Source organism: Pleurodeles waltl, chromosome 4_2, assembly GCF_031143425.1.
Source record: "Pleurodeles waltl isolate 20211129_DDA chromosome 4_2, aPleWal1.hap1.20221129, whole genome shotgun sequence".
Classification (NCBI taxonomy): Eukaryota; Metazoa; Chordata; class Amphibia; order Caudata; family Salamandridae; genus Pleurodeles; species Pleurodeles waltl.
In genome coordinates, this window is record NC_090443.1 from 484,483,498 (window position 1) to 484,490,832 (window position 7,335).

General features: G+C 42.7%; 1 protein-coding gene across 2 annotated transcripts in view; it reads right to left on the reverse strand.

Annotated features, from left to right (window-relative positions):
* Positions 1–5,591, reverse strand: part of RTBDN (retbindin) — a 138,166-nt gene extending 132,575 nt beyond the window's left edge. The window contains exon 1 of one of the 2 annotated variants that reach the window (XM_069231859.1): positions 4,829–5,591. The gene's annotated coding sequence lies outside the window, so the exon portion shown is untranslated. Of the gene's footprint in view, positions 1–4,818 lie in introns of both variants that reach the window. The other variant, XM_069231860.1, reaches the window with a different exon arrangement.
* Positions 5,592–7,335: the final 1,744 nt, after the last annotated feature.

Genomic DNA, 7,335 nt, shown 5'->3' on the forward strand with positions numbered 1-7,335 from the left:
CAATTAGCCAAGCATTTTTGCTACATTTTCCGAGTCTAACGCTTCTACTTTTTGTCTCTACTTTGTTACTTTAACTTTTTAAGTTTAAATATATTTTCCAGGAAAACAATTCTACAATCTCAAACGTTATCAAATGTTTAAGTTGAAATGCTTATGTGCTTCATTTCAATTTAGGGCTAGGATGATGAGTTTACTAAGTAAAGCAGATTTACTCTCATGTGGCCCATTTCCCTTCTGAGTATAACAACAGTCCTTCAAAATAATGTGATTAACTTTTTCATGTTTTGCACTTGCCTATGACCTGCTAAGGAGTGTGAAATGAAACTTGCACTTCCTTTTTCCCAAAGTGGATTTGATTGCCTTAATGTTCTGTGTTTTATTATTTTTATCTGACTTGCTGAAGACCTGAAAGTCCCTTTTCTTTAAATGTATTATGGTTTTTGTGATACACCATATACCTGCCTCTCATTTTTTTTGAAAGTGCTCTTGATGTACAGACTGCTACCAGTGCCTACTGCACATAATTCAGGCTCTGTAGCTGAGGGAGGTATTTCACACTGCAGGCAAGGTAATAATGGTAGGGTTTTTGTTAGTCATGGATTTCATGCTCAGCAGCCAGTGTATGGGGTTGAGGTTCCTTCGCCAATACTGGATTTGAAGATTCCAGGGGCCTTTGTATAGGTGTCAGACTTTGGCAGGTACGTTAACATATTAGGTTCTTGTGGCCATGGTTCAGATTTCACACTTTACAGCCATGGTATGGATTTGGTTTCCTGTGACTAGTGTGGGAATTCCAGACTCTGCACCCAAGGCTATTATTTCATGTCCTAGCACTGCAGCCAATATATGGACATCTGGTTTTGGTTCCGTGATAGATATTTCAGGCAGCCTAGGTAGAACTTTTAGGACCTCTGGCCCTGATTTATACTTTTTGGCGCTAACACCAAAGGACCGCCGTCCCCACTGGGAACATGGTTCCCGACGGCATGATGTGGGACGAGCTTGAAATCAGCCATGGCGGTGCTGAACTCAGCGCCGCCTGGCTGATTACAACCCTACTTTCCGCCAGCCTTTTCATGGCAGGGAGCCCGCCATGAAAAGGCTGGTGGAAAGGTAGTGCAGGGGGCCACAAAGGGACTCCCTGCACTGCCCACGACCATGTTGTGGGCAGTACAGGGCCCCCCCTGCTCAGCACCATCAGAATATGCACTGTCTGCTATGCAGACAGTGCCCATTCCAAGGACGCTGGTTGGCCCCCTCTATGGTACAAGATAGCACTCTGCCCCTTTAAGAGAGCCAAGTGCTATCTCGTAGCACTGTTCATGCTGGTCTGACTGACGGGAACGCTCTGTTTCGAGGTTTCCGCCTGTGAGCCAGGTCAGACCGGCAGAAATCTTGTAATAGGGTGGGAGGGATGCCACCACCATAGCGCGAGTTTGGTGGTCTTGCTTTGTGACCGCCAAACCCATAATGAGCCCTCAAGTTGGAAAAAGGATCCATTTGTTATTTTCCAATCTTTTAAAATCCTGTTGTAGCAAAAGCCGAAGCTGAACATTATGAAAAATAATTGAGTCTAAGAATGATAAATACACTATTCCTACTCTAGTTTATGCAATGGTAGGGAAAGTGTTGGACTTCAGGAGGGGGGGGGAATGTACTATTCCCACTCCAATCTGTGGAACAGTAGGGAAAGCGTTGGATTTCAGAGGGATGAAATTTACTATTCTCACTCCAAACACCACAACAGTAGGGAAAGTGTTAACTGCGAAGAGGTTAATTTTACTATTCCTACTGCAATCTAAGCAAGAGTAGGAAAAATACTTCACTTCAAACCCATCACATATACGAGAAAGCTCATGAATATAGAAAAAATATTAAACCCTTAATACAAAAAATATTAATGAACATAAAATATATATATATTAAAAAACTAAAAATAATCAAATTACATAACTACGACGCACTAAAAAAAGTATCAATTAATAAATAATTGTTATGCAATTATTAACTTCTCACCCTGTACCACTTTAAACGGAGCAGCCCGCACCTAAAACAATAACTAAAACAAATTAAATATTTAACAATGAATAATTTATTGTTAATTATTACTTAAGTATCTTACCAGCCTAAACCCCTACAAACCTAGCATCCTGCAACTAAAATAAAATGAAATTAAATAAGTATTCCACAATTTACATATTTAAAATTCAATTAAATAATTAATTTACAAATAATAATTAATAGTTAAATTACAAAAAAATCAAATTTACTTAAAATGTCTTGCTATATTTTAAACCCAATAATTAAAATTCATATAAACACTTTTTAACACATAAAATGAATATATCAACTAAAACATATTAAAATAATTAAAAAAGATATTTTAAGCACTATATTAATGAAAACAATATTAACATTGATATTATTTACATTACTTCGATCAAAAAATGCTATTTTTCTCAGTGATATATGTGCATCGCGATACTTGTGTGTTGCAATATTTAATTTCCAATATTTCTATCTCCCAATATTTTTAAATCAACATTTTAACACCTTTTTAATGCTTCCATGACCCATAGACAAAGGTTATAACACTGCAGACTCAGCTGTTGGTTATAGGTAAATGTAATTTATTTTTTGGGTGGTTTCTACTTTATGACATATTTTATCATCCATGATTGAACTGCTTCAAGAGCTTGTGGAGTGACTCTTGAGGAGTCTGATTAATTTTCGTGAAGTCTGAACAGGACGTGTGTGTCAAGTAGAAGATAAACAAGTGAACACAGATGGAAATAACAAGTGGGACATATTGAAGACTCTCTGGCACCCCCCCATACCATGGTTTAAACTCACTCCAGTAAGATCCACGTTGAACAGCTTGAGTCCTCTAATAAAGGAAGGTCTTTATCCACCTTAAGGATGTACCTTGTAAGGCACAATAAGCCTTGAATGAACAGACAGTGGTAGACAATCAAAAGCAGGAGACTGATCCAATAGGATTGCCGTACCGACAGCACTAACATCCTCAATTATTTCATCATCAATCACAGAAATTACCATTGGCTCTGTACTCACTTATGGTCCACAACTAGCCTTGATGTCATCCAGCATCCATGTGGTCTCGGCATTTTGCAGTTTTTTCCCCCCAGGAGTTGGTCAGCATAAGGGATCATTGATACAGTCCTACAATCTAGTGAATTGTTTGAATCCAGTTAGGGTTTCTTAAGCAATAGCCGGGCTATTACGGCTTTAAATTCATCTGGAACAATGCAAGAACTGAGAGATAATATTTAGTCTCGTGGATAGAGTCAATAGTTTCTTTCTTTTTACCAGAATCGAGAATCCTTCATGAACCAGTGGTAAATGTGATGGTTTACTTTTAGAGATAAGAGCCACCATCTTTTTTTTTTAGAAGAGACTTGAACTGATAATGGTGCTTGTTGCGTTCTTTACTTCAACACCCACACCAGAGGATAAATTATGAAACCTTTAATAATTCCTCCTGAATTTGATCCGTCGTGTCATGGCCATGAAAAAACTGGAACATATTGTTCACCAAAGACTGAGTAGAAATAACCACATTGGAAGAGGCCAGAGTAGTGAAAAGGGATTTCAGAGTTTTAAAAATCGCTATGGAAATGTTTTTAACTGCAAGCGTTTTCTTAGATGTGTAAGGTTTTTTTTAGTTTTTTTTTTTAGAAATTCTACTAAATAATCGTATGCCTACATTTGATGATTAAAGTTTTTTATCTGGTAGATTCCTAAAACATTATTTTTTCTGCTTTCAATTCAGTGGCGAACCACTTACAATTGAGAATTTCCTATTTTCTTGTAAGTGCGCAATAGCTGATAAACTGACATGACTACTAAACTTACTGTGTGCTCTGAATCCTTGTTAGCTTTAATTATTCCTTAAGCAGATACCAGGTCCTTTAAACTTAAGCGTAATGTATTAACTGAACCTTATGCCACTTGAAAGCAACGTGAACAATATACGGTAGGCGTTTAGGCTGTGGTGGGCATGGTAAGGATTGCAGGTGCTTGTGGTTAGAGAGGAGATTTAAAGACTTCTGGGTTCTACACTTACGTGTACCTTTCTGGACTCCCGAGGTATTACTGGCAGATTGTGGAGTCAGGATGGGGATTGTATGCTCTGGTGATGGGGCAGCAGTTTTTGGCTCCACCTTTGTAAGTAGTAATTTAAGACTTCAAGGGGAGTCAGTGGGTGAATGCAATGCTCTTTAACCATGACTATGGATTTTCAAGCTCCGATTGTCAGGAAATTACTGGGTTTGGTTAGGTTTATTGGAGTCTGCAGCCAGATTTAACATTTAATGCTCTGTGTCTGGGAAGGTGGTTCAGGATATGTGTACGGGGTAATTTCGGCTTCTATGTGCTCCCGCCACCCATATAAACTCACCAAGGGACAAGGGACCACGGAACTAGCAGACAAGAGTTACATAAAACCACATTACATTCAGTAGACTACATGCCCTCCTGGGTCTTGCTTTCTCCGAAGACTTAACTTTACAAAAACGTGTGGTAGCATCATCCTGGGTTTGTGAGCAGTTATCATATCACAGGGTTCCCGAATTCTCTAACCGGTGTCTTTGGTTGCACTCAGTACTTTATGAAAGCCACACGTTTTATGATAGGCTAAGGAATCTCTAGGAGCCTTCATCTCGTCTGATGGTCCCTGAATAGATTGGGTTAGTTACTGAACACAGTGCGTAGGCCAGGGCAGGAAACACTACTCTAGATTCCTCTCACACCTTGCTCTCCATCCCCCACCCTTCTGGAAAGCCCCTTCGTACCAACCTGGGCTCACCTGCTTGTGGAGGTCTGTGGATGCTGCTGGTGGACACTGGCGGCGGCCCAGTGGATCAGTCACCCTTTCAGTCAGCTGAAATTGTCAGGAGCTTCTGCGCCGATGCGATTCCGTGAATACTGTGGCTGGGGCGGGGGGCGATGTTCACACACGGATGCTGCACTTTGGCCTCTTATGCCTGTAGAAGATTATATTTGTAGTCGACGGTAGATGCTGCTCAGATATTACTGTCGTTGGACCACTGATGCACACTGTGGTACTCTGATCGCCGGACGAGGGAGGCTTTTGGGCAGACGATAATACTGCTGCCGTTGGGCTGCCGATTCTAGTGACCAAACGCGGATGCTGGTACTGCTGTTCCTGGACCGCAGCTGCTGATGGGCTCACGCGAATTGGTCTGCGGACACTTCACAGTCAGGTGATGGGTGTAGGCAGCACTGGGGGCGGCGCGGGATGCCGCAGTCACTGGACCACCGATACTGCGTCGGTGGGCAGGTGGTCCGGGTGTTGGTCTGCAGATGTCCGTAGGCTCCTGATAGATGATGTGGATGGTGGGCTCCGGGTACTGCTGGAGTTGCACACCCCACCTTTTCGGATCCGATCTTCCCCTTGGTATTGATCGCAGAATTTGTTGGGTCGGTCTGTGGCGTGGCGCTATGAGACAGACCTGCAGCTGGGCGCTGCTACCTCCTCCTCTGCTCGTGTCACTGTGCGGGCCGAGGGATCACGGAGGAGCTGTCACCCCACCTAATGCCCCCCTTCTGCATCACTCCACCCCACCCTCCCCCTGACACTCTGCAGCATCCAACAGCGGCCGACTCTTAAAAGGGCAACGTCAGCCGCGGAGAATAGCTTTCTCATGACCAATGCGCCAAGGGAGCGTAGGTCGGGGTCAGAGGGAGGGGTGCGTGCACCCATCATATCTGCCCTGGACTGGGGTGCAAGGCGGTAGCCTGTCTGTCCAGGATATTCAGGGATAGAAAACGGCAGGCATCTTTTCTGGATATCTGGCAGTAGTGACAGGCAGGCTTCCACAGTGTCTGGCCTGGGTATATGGGGGTAGCTGCGAGGAAGTACCCCGTTAATGCCCTCCAAGGCATGTAAAGGGGGCACTCTACGTGCCTCTTCTGGGTATTTGGAGGTACAGAGGCAACGCAGCAGTCTTTCTACGACTTAATGGCAGCTAAAGGGGAGCCCCCCTCCAACCTTCGGTGGTGGAGGGGGGGTAACACTTTCAGCAAATGGTGCACATCATGCATTTCAAGCAAAGGAGGTACAGCTATCTTTATAGCCAATATAAGGGAAAGACGTGACAACCTACGCAGTTGAATCGTATTGGACAACCCCAATCTTAGTTTTATTGAAATTGGTGTCCATGGTTACTCCTAGATTGCTCACTTGGGCTCATTTGTTTGTTGGCACACCTGCCTGCTGAGGTCATATTGTTGATGGGCAGTGTTTGTGCCATATGCCGCAAATTAATATTTCAATTTGTGCCACTTTTTTATTTTTTTGCTGTGGTTAGAGAGCATCTTTCATTTGACTGCTAAAGGCAATGTCCATTTAAGTAAGACTCAAAGTCAGATGGTCTTTCATACTTAAATATGACTTGTGTATTATCTGCATAACAGTTGCATTTGAATTAGATGATTAGGTTAATTGAATGGAGAGACTGGAAAGTATAAAGTGACATGATGATCTGTCTGATAGAAAAGATTCAATCAGCTTCAGTTTGCTCCTGCAATTCTGTTTTTGTGAAGTCTCTGAAGAAGCTTGGAATGATGAACAGTTTCAGAGGCAAGGGAGAACTATTATATACATGCTTGTACACCCATCTAGATATCTGTCTTAAAGCAGACCTTTCAATCTCTTTGACTAAAGTATTTCATTGGCCAGATGTTAGAAAGACCTCCTGTATTAAAGCATGTTTGTTTTGGTGAGGGTTTTATGTAAGACATTCCTTTGGGCAATTAACTACATTCAAGGAGTTGATGACAGTTCTGACTGGACTGGCTACAGGGATATTTAAGAGGGCATTGATCTGCTGTTATTCTGCTGGCCTACAAGCATTTGCAGCATTGATTAGGTATTCTGTGCTCAAGAGGTTAAAGATGATCAACTGTAGTTGCTTTCATGTTTTGCTACCTGGTGAACTGAGCTCTGCTGCTGCAGTTGTGGTTGAGCAGTGGAAAGGCAAAGAGGGAGACTGACTATGCTGGGTGTCAAGTAATTCAGGCGTGCCTTGAAAACAGCAAGGGTCAGTGGTTAGGAGGCCGTTTGCTGTGTTGACAAGGAACCAAGATGTCCTACTGCACTACCACATTGGGTATTACAGTTGTCTGAGCATTTTCCTCTTAACTCTTCTAGTGGGGCTATTACTTGTGACCTGGATGACCCTCAACAGGTCTAAAGGCTCCTCAACTGCTCTCCCTATTCGGGTTGCTTGTCCCATTTTATGGACTCCTGGCCAATATCAGCTGCGGCACAGCTATCTAGGACATAGGAGG